Here is a 19347-nt window from a genome sequence, read left to right as displayed (position 1 = left end):
ATTACCATAGAAGAAATAGAGAAGTCTGTGAAAGAACAACCTCTCACCTCCCACACCTCTGGACACACAAACTAATCCAAAACAAAGCACTAATCACAGATACTTCAGGAAATTCATGGAATTCTACCAATTACTTAAGCAACAAAAAATTTATGCTATTTAAATTGCTCAAGAGCACCTTTAACGAATCTGAACAAAATGAAAGACAAGCAAAGAAAAGAATAATACATTTTCACTTACTGAACACAAATCCTAAATTAAATATTAGCAGACAAAATATAGGAGCATAACACAATAATTATTACTAATTAAAATCTTACTGGATTCAGTTATAATTCAATATTGAAGGAATCTACTAATATAATTTGCACAATATAGATTTAAATATAAAATATTTGTAATCACTTCTTATATGTTAAAAAAAGTGATAAAAATTTAACATCCATGTTTGATTTAAATAGTACCAAAAAGATTAAAACATGGATATTTATTTGACATTAGGATATAGATATAAGTTTAAACATATATTCAGATCTAAATCTAGAATTTAGAAATTAATATGAATGTAGATTTTCATGTACAAATCAGTGCTCTTGTTAAATTTAGAAACACTGCAAGGATATTCACTATCACCACTCCTGTTTAACACTGATTTGGACATAATAGCTTACATGATTTGACAAAAGAGAGAAATAAGGTAAGAAACAAGCAAAACCATCATTATTTACCCCAAACAACACTGTGTGCCTGGAAAACTAAAGTAAACCAACTGAAAAACTATTTTAAAAAATAAGGGCAATCTCTTGGGAGGTTGGAATTTAAATTGCCTTCCTCTATCAAAAACAAAACCAGTTTGACAAGCATCCATTTATAATAGCAACAAGAAAGGATTAAGCCTACAGAAATATACTTAAAAAGTAATGTTCAAGATTCATATGAAATAAATTTTAAAACTCTCTTGTGGAACATAAAAATAAAATTTGAATCAATTAAAAGGCAATATGCTGTTCCTGGTTAGAAACGCTCAGTAAGATAAAATGTTAAATTTTCTAAATTAATATATAAAGCATAATCTGTTACCAATAAAAACCGCAATGTAATTTTTTTTAAACAAGTGAGTTCTAAAGTTTCTACATATAGACATTAAAAATGACAAGAAGAAAAAGAATAACAACAATAGCAACAGTAAAGTTCTAGAAATCCTATTATTCTGGTACTGATGCAAAATTAGACAGAGAAACCACAAGGAAGGAGAAAATAAATAGTCCTAAACTAGACCTTTATTACCACACACACACACACACACTCACAGGACTTCTGCATATAAATCAATATTTTTTTATTATCAGTGAAAATAATGGATTATTCAACGAACAGTGTTGGAAAAATTTGTACGTCTTGAGAATATATAAAACTACTATCTCATAGCTTACACTAGAAGTAATTCCTGATGGGTTCAAGATTTAAACATGAAAAATAAACTGCAACTGTACAAGAAGAATGTATATCTTCAGTGTGAAAAAAAGTCTTCCTAAATTTCACATGAAACATGAGAAGCCATAAAAACGGTATGTAAATTAGAATAAAGTAGTCTCCTTGGCAATATATATTATTACAGAGTCAAAAGCAAACATCAAAGAGAAACAAAGCAAAAACAACAAAAAAGCAACATCACCAAAAAACATCTGGTAACAAATGGGTGGTTTCCTTCAGAGTTCGTTCAAGTCCACACACACACACACACACACACACACACACACTAACACACACACAAATTAATTGATAATTTGTAAAGGGTACAGTGACAGTTCACAGAAAAAGACAATAGTATGAAAATATATGAGAATAATAAAAATAAGTTAACCTTGTCTTTTATTCCAGTATCATAGTGTTCTACTGCCCTCTGAAAACTCATAGATACTGAATAAATTACAATAAGCATATTTTAAGATGCATTTCTAAGTTTCTTTAAAATGGGGGAAATTCTGAAGAACCTATTTAGATTAACAGAGGTGGTAAATTGAAGAAAACAGTAAATACTAAAGAAGGGACAAATATCCAAATCAGAAAACCAGAGCACTGAAAATTAAGATGCTTAACTCTCAAAGCTCCAGTTAAAGGACCATTTGAGAAAAAAGAAATTATTCTTGGTCAATGAGGGGTGAGAGTTCTCAGGCCCTCCAGCAGTGCCAACCAACTGGACCTCCCATGTGGAAGTGTTTCCTACTGTGCTACCGATGAGGCTATTGAGCACTTAAAATATGCCTAGTGCAGCTGATGATTTAAATGGTTAATTTTATTTAAGTTTAATTTACTTTTTCTTTTTTTTTTAAGTAGACTCTATGCCCAACATGGGGCTCAAACCCTGACCAGAGATCAAGGGTCCCACACTCTACCTAATTTAAATTTTAAAAGCCACACAGAGCTAGGACCTATGGTATTAGACAGCACAGGTAAGGGGCCTTGACACCAGTAAAAGACTGGGCTACACAAGCTTTCTTTCTATGCAAAATGGAGCTAACAATGAAACTTAAACGATTATCTTTAGAACAACACTGTATAGAAAAAGAGGAAAATAAATATTGGGTTAGATATACATTATTTATTGGTTATGGGAATACTAAGTCAATATATTAAATTAGATACATTTTTTAATTAAAAATAAACTTACAAGAACTAAATAGCTGGATGTTAAGTCCATGTAAACTGGGAGGGAGGGTGTGTGTGTGTGTGTGTGTGTGTGTGTAATCAAAATGAAAACATCCTAAGTTCAATGAATTATTTAGAAGGAAGTTAGACACTGATTAACCCTAGAAATAGTAATAAAATTCATAGTTGTATTTCAAGTATAACTAATTAAGAATAGAAATGGAAAGAAAAATTTCAAATCTAGTACAAGGGAGAAAAACTGAATGGAAAAAATGTTGATAAAGGAAGTAAGAAAGGAGAAAAAGAGAGAAAAAAGGAAGATGACAAGAATGTTCAAATACATTCAAATACATTTGAAATTATCTCAATAAATGTAGTAAAATGAGTCAACTGAAAGACATAGATTGTTGGGCTGGATTAAAGATCCACTCCAACATTTTTGATCATGATAAGATGTTTGTTCCAAACATAGTAACACAGAAAGACTGCAAGGGATGGTCTGAAAACACATACAGGAAAATGACAAATGAAAGAATGCTGAAGTAGTGTGATTAGGATAAAACAGAGATTTTAAGGTGAGAAGAATTACTAGAGATAAAAATGGTAACTATATAAACATAATAGTTTTAATTGATTAAGAAGATATTAAAATTCTAAGTTTAAATGCATGTAAACCTCTTTTGTTATATAGAGAATAACAGAAATTGATGAACCCATGATCACAATGGGTATTACAAGATGCCACTTACAAATTACTAAGAATACAGCATAATTTAATGAACGTACACAGAATTGTACTATCAAAAATTACAGAATAAACAGACACAGAAACTTAATTAAAAATTAAACTCACAAAGTTTCAAAAATATATTTTATAGATTATGAAACCTTTGACCAATGCAGTGAACTTAGAAATCAATTACTAAAAGATAACTAACGCTTTTTGTAAGCAAAAATTTATTCCACATGCATTAAAATTAAAAATGTGAAGAACATGACCTAAAAGTTTTAGAAACAAATATCAGCCACATCTTATTTATCTAGAAACAGTAAAATTATTTCTTAAATCCCCGAAATGTATATGTAATTTGAAAAGTTGAAAACACTGATTACATTAAAATTAAGAACTTCTGCTTAATAAAAGACCCTCAAATATGAGAAAATACGTGTAACAAAAATGAAAAAAACAATTTCAACCCAAATTGCAAAAATAGCTTTTATTAATAATTAAGAAAAATATATGCAACCGAATAGAAAAAAGTATATATATATTGGTGTTTCCCAGAAAACTAAAGGACCAATAAGTAAAAAAAGTTTAACAATGCCAATTTTTGGTAAAGATATGGAGTAAAGATCACTCTCACAAACCGTTGATAAAATATATATATACACACACACACAAAGTTGAAAAACACCATAGCAGCATCTAATAACATGCAAATAGACTGAAATGTACTACCTATTGATAAAAATAATTGTAAACACATTGGAAATATCTTAAGGCTTTTTTTCTCATATCTATGATTAAGTTCTATAAGACTAGAAGTAGAGTAAACATAAATCAAGTCAAAAGTCACTAATGAAAATGATATTAACAAAAAATAAACAAAACTGAATGCATGGCTTGATTAAAAGATCAAATATAATCATTCAAGTTCCATAAGAACTATACTAGCAATTACTTGAATCATATTTCAAATTATTAACAGACTTGGCCTCATTTGTTCAAAGACTGAACTATTAAGGTAATAATTAAACATAAAATTGAATTCTTTATTAATATCTTTTCTATAGTGAAAAAAAGTTTTAACGTGTATTTTAGAAATTTAGCCCACTGAAGCTCAATTCTTACAAAGAAAATACTTTTTTATCAGTAATTCAATCTGATAAAAAATATGCCAATTTATACAGAGAGATAGCAGGTATTAACAAAAAGTTATGAAAGTTCTTAAACTTATTCCCAAACCTGTTTGATTTTGTTTTGTTTTGTTTTTAGCATTAAACAAAAAAATGAACATACGAAGATAACTTAATGAACAATCTGTGCTCCTGAAATGGTGAGTCCATAGTTCTTCCTGAATTATCAAGAACCTGTCCAAATAAAGTAATTTCTGTACTGTTTCAGCACCCTTTTTCAAATTCCCATTGCTCTCAGAAACATTAGGCTTCTATCAATTCTCTAACACTTTTAAATGGGAGTAATTTAAGTACTCCAGTATAAAAATATGACTATGAAAACACACTCTCTCTGTCACACACACACACGCAAGTTCTCAAAAAGCTTGCCATATAACACATTTTAGAAATATTTAAAATGACTTTTTGTTCCTTCTCCTAAATCTGCCTTTGTCTGTAGATTTTTAAAACCATTTCTCAAATATGACATTTCCAGAAGCAGTTAATTTTTTTTTAATTATATGGTGCATATGTACCAAATGGGTATTCAACTTCCTGACATTCATCCCATCTATACTTGATGAATGTCTTTATTTGCAAAATGGTCACTAGGTTTCTTTATTTAGCACTGTATTTCATGGAAGATTAAATCTTCCCATTGCCTTGAAGTTACTGCTCTGAAGTTTGATTAGTGATGTTGTACATGAAGATTTTTCAGACAACCTATTTTCCTTTTCATATTACAGCAGTAATCTGAGGTCATATAATGGTTAGAAAAAGGTTAGAAACTCAAAGTTAACCTGTTTAGATCCAGTTAACCACTGTACATAAAGTTTTGGTGCCTAGAGCAGACAGGTGAAGTAATCAATATTCATTAATAAGTATTTCCATATATTTTTGTCTTATTTTACATCTTAGAAGAATTCTGTAATTTAGGACTCAATTATCCTAGAAACCCCTTCCCTTTTTGGCTCACTGAAAATTCTGCCCCTCTCGATATTGCTCTTTCTGGCCCATCACTCCTTACTTTTCTGTTTGGCCTTCTCCTTCTCAACCTAACCTCTGAATTCTGCAGTTTCTTTTCTATCTGAAATGCCCCCCTACTAATTAATAAATTAATTAACAAATGTTGACTAAAGACCTTCTATAAGCTATATATGATCTCATTGAGTCTTGCTATTTACAGACTAATTATGCTTAATTTCATATTTTAACTTAGTATTTCTCTTTGAATTCCTTTTTTGCAGTCTGCCTGCCTAAATAATATCTCTACTTTGATATATAATAGACCTCTCATTCTCAGTATATCAAAGTGAATGTTAAAATGAAACAAAATATAAAACCTAAATAAAGAGAATTTATATATATATATTTTTAAAGATTTTATTTATTTATTTGAGAGAGAGAATGAGAGACAGAGAGCATGAGGGGGGAGGGTCAGAGGGAGAAGCAGACTCCCTGCCGAGCAGGGAGCCCAATGCGGGACTCGATCCTGGGACTCCAGGATCATGACCTGAGCTGAAGGCAGTCGCTTAACCAACTGAGCCACCCAGGTGCCCCAATAAAGAGAATTTATAAATGGGAGATGACAACTATTAATGATTTGACAACCTTAGACCTGAAATTTTTATTTCTATCACAAAATGTTCGTGCATTCATCTATTTGCATTACCATCCATTCATTGTTATTGACCAAATGTTGAGTGAAAAACTGTAATAGAAGATTATATATCACTTCAAAAATACAAAGAACATGTATAAAGGATAACTATGTAGTAGGATCCAAATAAATAACCAAAATATAAAAAAAAAAAAAAAAACTACACAGATCTTATTCCCTAACTAAAATCACCAAAGCTGGAAATATCTAACTAAACAACAGAAGAAAAATGTTAGAAAAAATTTTAAAATATTGTAAATAATTTGGGCACCTGGGTGGCTCAGTCGGTTAAGCGTCTGCCTTCGGCTCAGGTCACAATCTCAGGATCCTGGGATCGAGCCCCACATCGGGCTCCCTGCTTGGTGGGAAGCCTGCTTCTCCCACTCCCCCTGCTTGTGTTCCCTCTCTCACTCTCTGTCAAATAAATAAATAAAATATTAAAAATATATATTGTAAATAATTATGTGTCCCAGAAAAAAAGTATATGGAACTTAGAAACATTTATAATAGAACAATAATAAAAGCATTACATATAAAAGTTGACTGATGCACATAAAATATTGCTTATAGGAAAATGATCAGCAATAAATAATTATGCAAGAAAAGAAGAAAATGGAATTAGCCCAGTATCCAACTTGCAAAGTTAAATATAATTAAAATGAGAGTAAACCCATAGGAAGTAGAAGACATAAAAAGAGCAAAAAAAATTAATGTAGTGAAAACCAAGAAACTTTACAGAGAACATAAACTGCAAAATGGTCCTTTGAAGATATTACTTTGCTAGATAAACACACTGGATGAAAGAAAGGAAGAAAAATAAGGAATAGCAATGGAAAAGGTCATATACTTACAGATATAGTACAGGTCTGAAATTACAGTAGTATTTTAAGTCAGTTACTAATTTCATATGTAAAATCATAAAAAATGAGAATTTTTACAAAAATAGAAATTATTAAAATTGATTTAATAAGCATGAAAGATCTAAAATAGAGAGATTAAAGAAACTGTTAGTAGTCATACCTCTAGTTGAAAACTACCAGATTTATATTTTTATATAAATAAGTTTTTGTCAAAATTTCAAGGAGGGGACAGAGGAAAAGATGGCGGAGGAGTAGGGGACCCTATTCCAACTGGTCCTCGGAATTGAGCTGGATATCTACCAGACCACTCTGAGCACCCACGAAACCAGCCTGAGATGTAAGAAGATCTGGATCTCTACAAGCAGAATATCACAGGTGGTTGGTTTTGAGATACGAAGCAGGGAGCCCTGATTCTGCAGGCAGCTATCGGAGGATAAATGGCAGCAGGAGGGTGCCTGGCTGTGGGGATCCTACACCGCTCAAGACTGTAGTTAGAGACACAGAAGGACACTATATCATTCTTAAAGGGTCTATCCAACAAGATCTAACCATTCTAAATATCTACGTCCCCAACATGGGAGCAGCCATCTACATAAGCCAACTGTTAACCAAAATAAAGAGTCAGATTGATAAGAATATGTTAATTGTAGGAGACCTCAATACTCCACTCTCAGCAAGAGACAGATCATCTAAACAGAAAATCAACAACGAAACAAGAGCTTTGAATGACACACTGGACTAGATGGACCTCATAGATATATACAGAACATTCCACCCTAAAACAACAGAATACTCATTCTTCTCAAGCGCACATGGAACTTTCTCCAGAATAGACCACATACTGGGTCACAAATCAGGTCTCAACCGATACCAAAAGACTGAGATTATTCCCTGCATATTCTCAGACCATAATGCTTTAAAACTGGAACTCAATCACAAGGAAAAATTTGGCAGAAATTCAAACACTTGGAAGCTAAAGACCACTCTAATCAAGAATGTTTGGGTCAACCAAGAAATCAAAGAAGAACTTAAACAATTCATGGAAACCAATGAGAACGAAAACACATCAGTCCAAAACCTATGGGATACTGCAAAAGCAGTCCTAAGGGGGATATACATAGCCATCCAAGCCTCACTCAAGAAAAAAAAATCCCAAATTCACCAACTAACTTTACACCTTAAAGAACTAGAGAAAAAGCAACAAACAATGCCTAAGCCACATATTAGAAGAGAAATAATTAGGATTAGAGCAGAGATCAATGAATTACAAACCAGAAACACAGTAGATCAGATCAACGAAACTGGAAGCTGGTTCTTTGAAAGAATTAATAAGATCGATAAACCACTGGCCAGACTTATCCAAAAGAAAAGAGAAAGGACCCAAATTAATACAATTATGAATGAAAGGGGAGAGATCACAACTAACACCAAGGAAATAGAAACAATTATTAGAAATTATTATCAACAACCATATGCCAATAAATTGAGCAACCTGGAAGAAATGGATGCCTTCCTGGAAACCTATAAACTGCCAAGACTGAAACAGGAAGAAGTTGACAACCTGAATAGGCCAATAAACAAGAACGAGATTGAAGCAGTGATCAAAAACTTCCCCAAAAACAAGAGTCCAGGGCCTGATGGATTCCCTAGGAAATTCTACCAAACATTCAAAGAAGAAATAATACCTATACTCCTGAAGATGTTTCAAAAAAAATAGAAACAGAAGGAAAGCTTCCAGACTCATTCTATGAAGCCAGCATTACCTTAATTCCCAAATCAGGCAAAGACCCCATCAAAAAGGAGAATTTCAGACCGATATCCCTGATGAATATGGAATCCAAAATCCTCAACAAAATCCTAGCTAATAGGATCCAACAATACATTAAAAGGATCATCCACCACGACCAAGTGGGATTTATCCCTGGGATGCAAGGGTGGTTCAACATTTGCAAATCAATGTGATAGAACACATAATAAGAGGAGAGAGAAGAACCATATGGTCCTCTAGATTGATGCAGAAAAAGCGTTTGACAAAATACAGCATCCCTTCCTGATTAAAACTCTTCAGAGTATAGGGATAGAAGGAACATTCCTCAAGTTCATAAAATCCATCTAAGAAAAACCCACAGTGAATATCATCCTCAATGGGGAAAAGCTGAGAGCCTTTCCCTTAAGATCAGGAACACGACAAGGATGCCCACTCTCGCCACTATTGTTCAACATAGTACTAGAAGTCCTAGCAACAGCAATCAGACAACAAAAAGAAATAAAAGGTATTCAAACTGGCAAAGAAGAAGTCAAACTCTCTCTTTTCGCAGATGACATGATACTTTATGTGGAAAACCCAAAAGACTCCACCCCCAAATTACTAGAACTCATACAGCAATTCAGTAATGTGGCAGGATACAAAATCAATGCACAGAAATCAGTTGCTTTCTTATACACTAAGAATGCAATGGTAGAAAGAGAAATTAGAGAAATGATTCCATTTACAATAGCACCAAAAACCATAAGATAACTCGGAATAAACCTAACGAAAGAGGTAAACGATCTATACTCTAGGAACTACAGAACACTCATGAAAGAAATTGAAGAAGACACAAAAAGATGGAAAAATATTCCATGCTCACGGATTGGAAGAATAAACATTGTTAAAATGTCTATGCTACCCAGAGCAATCTATACCTTCAATGCCATCCTGATCAAAATTCCAATGGCATTTTTCAAAGTGCTGGAACAAACAATCCTAAAATTTGTATGGAATCAGAAAAGACCCTGAATCGCCACGGAAATGTTCAAAAAGAAAAAACAAAGCTGGAGGCATCACGTTCCCTGATTTCAAGCTATATTACAAAGCAGTGATCACCAAGACAGCATGGTACTGGCACAAAAACAGACAGATAGATCAATGGAACAGAATAGAGAGCCCAGATATGGACCCTCAACTCTATGGTCAACTAATCTTCGACAAAGCAGGAAAAAATATCCAATGGAAAAAAGAGTCTCTTCAATAAATAGTGCTGGGAAAATTGGACAGCCACATGCAAAAGAATGAAACTCGATCACTCTCTAACACCATACACAAAGATAAACTCAAAATGGATGAAAGACCTCAATGTGAGACAGGAATCCATCAAAATCCTAGAGGAGAACATAGGCAATAACCTCTTTGACATCGGCCATAGCAACTTCTCTCAAGATACATCTCCAAAGGCTAATGAAACAAAAGCAAAAATGAACTTTTGGGACTTCATCAAGATAAAAAGCTTCTGCACAGCAAAGGAAACAGTCAACAAAACAAAGAGGCAACCCAGAGAATGGGAGATTTTTGCAAATGACACTACAGATAAAGGGCTGGTATCCAAAATCTATAAAGAACTTCTCAAACTCAACACCCAAAAAACAAATAAACCAGTCAAAAAATGGGCAGAAGACATGAACAGACACTTCTCTGAAGAAGACATACAAATGGCTAACAGACACATGAAAAAAATGTTCATCATTAGCCATCAGGGAAATTCAAATCAAAACCACATTGAGATACCATCTTACACCAGTTAGAATGGCAAAAATGGACAGGGCAAGAAACAACAAATGTTGGACAGGTTGTGGATAAAGGGGAACCCTCTTACACTGTTGGTGGGAATGCAAGTTGGTACAGCCACTTTGGAAAACAGTGTGGGGGTGCTACCCTATGACCCAGCAATTGCACTACTGGGTATTTACCCCAAAGACACAGATGTAGTGAAAACAAGGGCCATATGCAGCCCAATGTTCATAGCAGCAATGTCTACAATAGCCAAACTGTGGAAAGAGTTGAGATGCCCTTCAACAGACGAATGGATAAAAAAGATGCGGTCCATATATACAATGGAATATTACTCAGCCATCAGAAAGGATGAATACCCAACTTTTATATCAACATGGATGGGACTGGAGGAGATTATGCTAAGGGAAATAAGTCAAGCAGAAAAAGTCAATTATCATATGGTTTCACTTATTTGTGGAACATAAGGAATAGCATGGAGGACATTAGGAGAAGGAAGGGAAAAATGAAGGGGAGGAAATTGGAGGGAGAGATGAACCATGAGAGACTATGAACTCTGAGAAACAAACTGACGGTTTTAGAGGGGAGGGGGGTGGGGGGATGTGTGAGCCCAGTGATGGGTACTAAGGAGGGCACGTACTGCATGGAGCACTGGGTGTTATACGAAAAGAATGTATCATGGATCACCACATCAAAAACTAATGATGTATTGTATGGTGACTAACATAGCATAAGAAAATAAAAAAAAATTTCAAGGAATAGAAATTCTTAGACTATAAGGAAAAGATAGGAAAAGGTAGAAATTCTTTAATTCAACTTTATCTAGTAAAGTTCAAGATACACTTACCTATGACCCAGAAATTCTATGCTTAGGTATATGCCCTTTTTTATAAAAGGCCAAGTAGTAAATATTTTAGAATTTGAGGATCATATTGTCTCTGTTGTAATTACTTAATTCTACCATTGTAGTATGAAAACAGCCAAAATATAAGTCAAAAGATACATAAATGGGTGTGGCTGTGTTCTAATAAAACTTTTTAAAACCAGGAGGTAGACTGGATTTGGCCAATGGGCAATAGGTTGTCAACCTCTGCACTAGAGGATGAATTTAATTCAACCCAATGATGACTAGGAAATTTCAAGAAAAGAAATAAGCATGTTAAAATATGTAAATGTATGTATAAAACAAAGGTGTAAAGACCAGTGACTAATATACAAATGTTGCATAATGTATTAAAAATATCAGCCAATTCAATTAGACAATAAAAATCAGAGCCACAAGAATAACTAAAATACTAGTATATATAATTAACACAAAGAATAAAAAAATTCTTCTTGTACACACATAAGAAACATGACATAATGGTAAAGAAAACCCTTTTATAATAACAATACAAAAATCAATACTTAGAAATAAATTTCAGGAGAAAGATACAAACCTTTACGAGTAAATTTTAAAACATTCTTGAAAGACACCAAATTAGATTTGGACAAACAGAGGTGGGGGAATCCCTGATTCTTGGATGAAGTGAATTATACACAAATATATGTGGCAACTTGTTATATGACAAAGAAGGCACCTCAAATCACTACTGTGAGGATGAATTTTTAAATAAATGGTACTCTGGCAACAGGATAATATTTAGAAAAAGATAAAATTAGAATCGTATCTTAATAATAAACTAAAGATTAAGGATCTAAATGTTAAAAAAAAAAAATGAAATAAAATAGAACTACGTGAGTACCAGGAGAAAACATGAATGTTTTCTCTTTAACTTTGGTATAGGGAATGGCTATTCACCTAAGACATACATCAAGATGTAATAAATGAAAAGACTGATAAATTTGACTATGTAAAAAATTAAAAATACATTAAATGATACAAACAAAATTTAAAAACCTGAAAAACGGGGGGGGGTTACAACATATAACATAAACAAAGAGTTAATATTCTCATACATAAAGAACTCTTTAAATTGAGGATAAAAGTTCAAAAAAAACTAATAAAAATTAGGAAAAAGTACAAATAGGCAAACGCTTAACCGACTGAGCCACCCAGGTGTACTAATTTGCCAAATTTCTAAATAATCATGCCCTCTTTATCTTACCTTTTTTTTTTCACCCATACCCCCCACCTTGGCAACCAGTGATCTGTTTCTATGAATTTTTTTTTAATCAGGTTCTACAGATAAATGAGATCATACAGTATTTGTCCTACTCTGACTTATTTCACTTAGTGTAATGCCTTCAAAGTCCAACTATACTGTTGCAAATGGCAGGATTTCCTTCTTTTTATGAGTAAAGATCACTTGTGTGTGTGTGTACCAAATTTTCTTTATCTAACCATCAATAGATACTTGGGTTGTTTCCATATTTGGGCTATTGTAAATGATGATGCAATGAAAATGGGGGTGCAGATATTTAAGATAATGATTTCATTTCCTTCAATATATGCCTAAGAGTGGAATCACTAGATCATATGTTAGTTCTATTTTTAATATTTTGAGGAACCTCCATACTGTTTTCCAAAGTGGCTGCACCAATTTACATTCCTAAGGACTGCTTTATCTCTGATTCTACATATTAACAGAGATGTGTATGGCATTTTATGGTTCATTAATATGTTCATCTACAAAATTTTACTTGTTCCTTAGAAAAATATGATTTTTAAATGAGATTATTATCTTCCTCCTACAGATATTTTTAAAAAGAGAGATCCAGAGAATGATTTGCTGTCCTCAAAATGCTGGAATGTGGCAAAATTAGAATTCAAACTTATGTTTATTGGCACCAATTTCCTTGATCTTTCTCTCTATATATATACACATTATATATACATTAAATATATATATTACATTACCTCTTGCAAAATTTACCCATGATCTTCACTTGTGAGCATACAGTGAATATGGTTAAACTGGCTAGCCATTGATGTTCCGATCCCTAAAATTCATTTGCTTTCAGGATGGAAAGAAAAACAAAGAGAAAAATGTTATTTTTCTAATTTGAAATAAGGTAATGACTACTCCTTAAATAAGGGCATTTGGGGGGAATCAATGATGAGAGTACTAATCAAAATAATTCCCCAAACAGACCATTTCAAATTTCCATTCAATGAAAGTCAGTAAAAACCTGAATTTCAAGGATAAGTTATCCTTGAATCTACAATTGTTATACTTCAATGTTGTTATACATTTTGACAGGCATTTCATTAATGTTGACAATATACATCAATTGTATAAGTAAAACTTTAAAGAGTAAATAGAAAGAAATGTCTTTGTGTTAGAAAGTTACATTTGCTTGTAAGAGAAAACAAAGTAAATGCAATGTTTCTCTAATCTTTGATTCATTTCTTATTAAAACAGTAGCTTACATATCTGAATGTCTGATTTCACAGACAGTACAATTATTTTGAATTATAAAAGCCTACACAGTGTCTTGATTAAATCAAGATGTTTTCCAGCATAGGACAATGTGCCACTGATTTGTGTCCTTCTAATGTGCTAAATTGCCAGAAAATTTAAAAATGACCTTTTGTGCTATAACTCATTAGCCTTTTTGTGGCAATTTAATATATTTTTTAGCTTATAAGGATTATATACTCCATGTAAAATTTCTATGAGAATAAGTGATTCATTTTAAAAAATCATATTTTCAAGGCTGAATGAAAGTAGCTATATACATTGAACTATATACTAAAATGTTATATAAACAACTGTTTTTTTAAAAAAATATTAGCTATTTGAAATATGTGAAAACTTTAAAAATATTTTATAATAAAGAGAAGCATTTCAGATCTTTTACACCCATCATATAAATGAACATATGGTGCTAAATTATTTTTCACAAGCAAAATATACTTTCGTAAGTTTAGACAACTAGTACACACAATTTATTACAGAAAACCATATGGATTAGTAAAAGTGAGGCTGTGTTCTGGATATTTTGATTGTTCTGTGGCAAATGGAATTGGTTTGGGGAAATGCCATTTACATTAACTACCATTCTGTTCCATAAACAGTTCAAAAACAGAGCACCTGACTTAAAAATGATAATGGAAATATTGGAAATAGTGGAAAATAACAGTATTTGAATAAGAAATTCAGCAATACCTTAACAATGTAATCAATGTGGTCAAATTTGGCCTTATGGACAATTATAATGTTAAGCACACTTGATTAACTGTTCCATAAATAAGGAAATATAAGTTCTGTAACACTACCCACTTAAAATCACCTCAAAGATGAGCCATTTAAAAAATAATAAACACAAGAGGGGTGCCTGGGTGGCTCAGTTGGTTAAGCATCTGCCTTCGGCTCAGGTCACGATCCCAGGGTCCTGGGATGGAGCCCCTCATCGGGCTCTCCACTCAGCAGACAGTCTTCTCTCTCTGCCTCTACCCCCTCGCTTATGCTCTCTCTCTCTCACTGTCTTTGTCTCAAATAAATAAATAAAATCTTAAAAAAAAAGAAAGAAAGAAAGAAAAAAACACAAGAGAGAATGAGAAGTCATGTATGCAAGCTGTGAAGCTTTTTTTTTTTTTTTTTCACATTGGAATTGTATTCAAGGTTTAGAAGAGAGAATGAAAACACATTACAGACTCAAATACATGGTCTACTGCTAGGCATCATTTCTCCTGTCTGGGTCCTTTGCCTCCTTTTGTGATTCACTTGTGCTCTAAACCTCTCTGACAGATAAAAGAGGCCAAAAAAAAAAAAAAAAGACAGAAGGAAAGGAAAGGAAAGAGAAAAAAGGGGCAAAAGTCTGTATTTTTTACAACTAGTCCAACACAAATTTCCATGGTATCTAGGGTTTTTGTGTACACTTAGGAGCTCAGAGAAGGGACTTTATAAAGAAATCTAATAGGTAGTCATTTTATATAAGTCTAATAATTCTTAGCATTAAAAAAGAAATTTGTTCTCAACCAGAGGAGTACTAAAATGGCTTTTCTCTGCTGCTTTGTTTACTCCTCTTTAGGGTTTTTTGAAAAGTATGATGCTTCCACCACATACGGAGAGTTAGGCAATGGGCTTTTGGACCCAGGACCTCTGATGGGCCCAACCCTACATGCAAATGGCAAAGAAACCTGAGATTCCACAAAGTTGTTCTAGCACAGGCACCAGCAACTGTCCAATAAATTGCTGCCTCACCCCATTTCAACACAAAAGTAATTCCTAACCTCCCTAACTCTTCATTTTCATTGGCTTTGAATACGGAGAGAATTATATAGCACTTTATGGCCTCTAATACTTTCCTCCATTGGAATTTACTATCTTCTGTTGCTATATGCTTCTAAAGACATTTTTTACACAAGCTTCTGCCTCTTGACAAGCTTTTGCTATCTCATCTGCCCTTTTCCAGTTGTATGGGCTCTCTGGTTTCATCACTCTTCCTGATTGGCAAAATTCTTTGAGAACAGAACACCCCATAACATCACAGCCTAAGTTCAACAGCAGGAATGGGACGGGTTAAGTGAAAATGTCAGCTTTCTGGTTTGTCACTTCTTTCTATTGTTCCTCTGCCTCCCCATGGTCTTTTATTTGTCCCCTGGCTTCAGAAGGAAGATTTCCTTAGACATCTTCTTTATCCCTCTTATTTATGAAAGTTTGTTCTCAGTTGGCTAGTTGTCATTTTGGAAGGTAACTGACAAATGATTTAATCCTCAAAAGTCTGACTTTGCTTAATTAAAATGCTCCCTGCCATCATGAACAATGCACGTACTAGCTGCAAAATAGCATTGATAATCCTGGTAGCTAAAGATTTACTTTCTTTAACGGTTATGGTGACTATTTAGAAGACCAGCGCCTTCTTACAAGCACATGTATCACATCAGGGAAGTACCTTCTCTACTTACTCTGAAGGCTAGATTTTCTAATTTTGTTTTAACAAACTTTTACCATCTTTCCAGACTTTCACCAACGTGGAATAAAGTATGCAGATGTGCAGACGTGCCAGACTCTAAATACATATTGGGAATTGGCTGGAAGTCAGCTATGTTTAGATGTAAGCTCCTAAGGTTTAGTCTTATTTTGCATGTCTTAAAATCAAGGGGAAGATGGTCATATTTTCTTCTTCAACTGTGAATTCCACATTCCTTTAAAGGAGAATATGCTTGCTATCTTTGAGCATGGTAAACAAAATTCAGAGTAAGTCTATAACCTTTCTTAGGTTAGGAGCCATAACAGCACACTTCAGGGCTACAGCCCCTAACATAGCTCATGTATAAGCATATGGTAGATGCCAAATATGTATTTGTTAATTGTCAGGTGTAGTACCAAATGATGATGACAATGTAGCTGAAAGTAGATCATTGACTTAGAATAACTAGGCCTAAAAAAAGATTCCAGAATATACAAGATACTCCCTGAGAAGAAGCACCAGTAAGGAGTTGACAAAAACTTACCTCATTAACAATTAAATGGTTATTATAATTTAGACAGTATGATACTTGCACAAGGTCAGACAAATTCAACAATGGAACTAAATAGAAATCTGACCAACAATCCACACATTTGGACACTGTCTTTGGGGTGATCCATGGTGGACATTTTGAGGGCAGCTGACCCGCAGCCTGCACGCCCCGGACCGCCTCCTGTGGAAGCCTGAGCCGGCCATCTTTCTCCCTTTGTCTCATAACCATGTCCACCAACAAGAATGCTAATTCACCAGCTGCCCGCCCTAACAGATTCAAGAACAAGGGGAAAGACAGTACAGAAATAAGGCAGCACCAAACAGAAGTTAATGTGGAGCTAAGGAAAGCTAAGAAGGATGACCAGAAGCTGAAAAGGAGAAACGTAGGCTCATTTCCTGATGACGTTACCTCTCCACTGCAGGAAAACCGCAACAACCAGGGCACTGTAAATTGGTCCGTTGATGACATTGTCAAATGCATAAATAGCAACAATTTGGAAAGCCAGCTCCAGGCTACTCAAGCTGCTAGGAAACTGCTTTCTAGGGAAAAACAGCTCCCCATAGACAACATAATCTGGGCTGCTTTGATTCCAAAATTTCTGTCCTTCTTGGGCAGAACTGATTGTAGTCCCGTTCAGTTTGAATCTGCTTAGGCTCTCACTAACATTGCTTCTGGGATGTCAGAACAGACCAAGGCTGTGGTAGATGGAGGTGCTATCCCAGCACTCATGTCTCTGTTGGCATCTTCCCATGCCCACATCAGTGAACAAGCTGTATGGGCTCTAGGAAACATTGCAGGTGATGGTTCAGTTTTTCGAGACTTGGTTATCAAGTATGGTGTAGCTGACCTGCTATTGGCTCTCCTTGCAGTTCCTGATATGTCATCTTTAGCACGTGGTTACTTACATAACCTTACTTGGACACTTTCAAACCTTTGTCGCAACAAGAATCCTGTGCCCACATTAGATGCTGTTGAGCAGATTCTTCCTGCCTTAGTTTGTCTCCTGCATCATGATGATCCAGACATATCGGCAGATGCCTGCTGGGCCATTTCCTACCTTACTGATGGTCCAAATGAATGGACTGAAATGGTTGTGAAAACAGGAGTTGTGCCCCAGCTTGTGAAGCTTCTAGGAGCTACTTAATTGCCCATTGTGATTCTTGCTCTAAGACCCATAGGAAATATTGTCACTGGGATAGTGAACAGACTCAGGTTGTAATAGATGCAGGAGCACTTGTTGTGTTTCCCAGCCTCCTAACAAACCCCAAAACTCATATTCAGAAGGAAGCTACGTGGACAATGTCAAATATCACAGCTGGTCACCAGGACCAGATACAGCAAGTTGTGAATCATGGATTAGTCCCATTCCTCGTTGGTGTTCTCTCTAAGGCAGACTTTAAGACACAAAAGGAAGCTGTCTGGGCTGTGACCAACTATACAAGTGGTGGGACAGCTGAACAGATCGTATACCTCGTTCATTGTGGCGTAACAGAACTATTGATGAACCTCTTAACTGCAAAAGATAACCAAAATTATTCTGGTTATTCTGGATGCCATTTCAAACATCTTTCAGGCTGCTGAGAAACTAGGTGAAACTGAGAAACTTAGTATAATGATTGAAGAATGTGGAGGTTTGGACAAAATTGAAGCTCTACAAAACCACGAAAATGAGCCTCTGTACGAAGCTTCATTAAACTTGATTGAGAAGTATTTCTCTGTAGAGGAAGAGGAAGATCAGAATGTTATACCAGAAACTACCTCTGAAGGCTATACGTTCCAAGTTCAGGATGGCACTCCTGAGACCTTTAACTTTTAGATTGCACAGCTGAGGCAGAAAGTTGTTTGTTGTGTACTCTGTTTGATAGAAGTTTGTCTTTCTGTTTCTCTACTAAGAACTCCTTTTAAATGTGTTTTGTTATTGTAGCACTTTTTACAATGAAACTCTACTTGACCAGTTCCAAACTGTACAACCTGTGTGAAGCTCCTCCTCTCAGTGGGTTTCTTATTTCTAGGTGGAAGCTCCTCTCTTGCAGTGTCCTGTAAATAAAGATTAAATTCCACTCTTTTCTTTAAAAAAAAAAAATCCACAAATTTGGAAACGATATATGTAGAGGTGGCATTGTATAACAAATTCCCTTTGATTTCCTGGGTGATAGGAGTATCTTTTGTTCTTATGAGGCAATGTTGGTGGGCTCCTGAATGGGGGCTGGTCACCAGAAGGACTAAGCTATGATTAGAAGCTTGGAAATTTCAGCCCCATCTTTTAAATGTTTAAGGTGTGATATATGGCCCAGAATGTACTCTGGTACATTCTTGGCAAACG

The 19347-nt window shown here is 34.4% G+C and overlaps 1 pseudogene; it reads left to right on the top strand.

Moving 5' to 3' along the window:
* The first annotated feature begins 17250 nt into the window (after positions 1–17250).
* LOC118020979 lies at positions 17251–18840 on the top strand (annotated as a pseudogene).
* Positions 18841–19347: the final 507 nt, after the last annotated feature.

The sequence above is a fragment of the Mirounga leonina genome, unplaced genomic scaffold (genome assembly GCF_011800145.1).
Source record: "Mirounga leonina isolate KUSES-001 unplaced genomic scaffold, KU_Mleo_1.0 Mir_174, whole genome shotgun sequence".
NCBI classification, from domain to species: domain Eukaryota; kingdom Metazoa; phylum Chordata; class Mammalia; order Carnivora; family Phocidae; genus Mirounga; species Mirounga leonina.
This window is presented reverse-complemented; position numbering and strand designations above follow the sequence as displayed.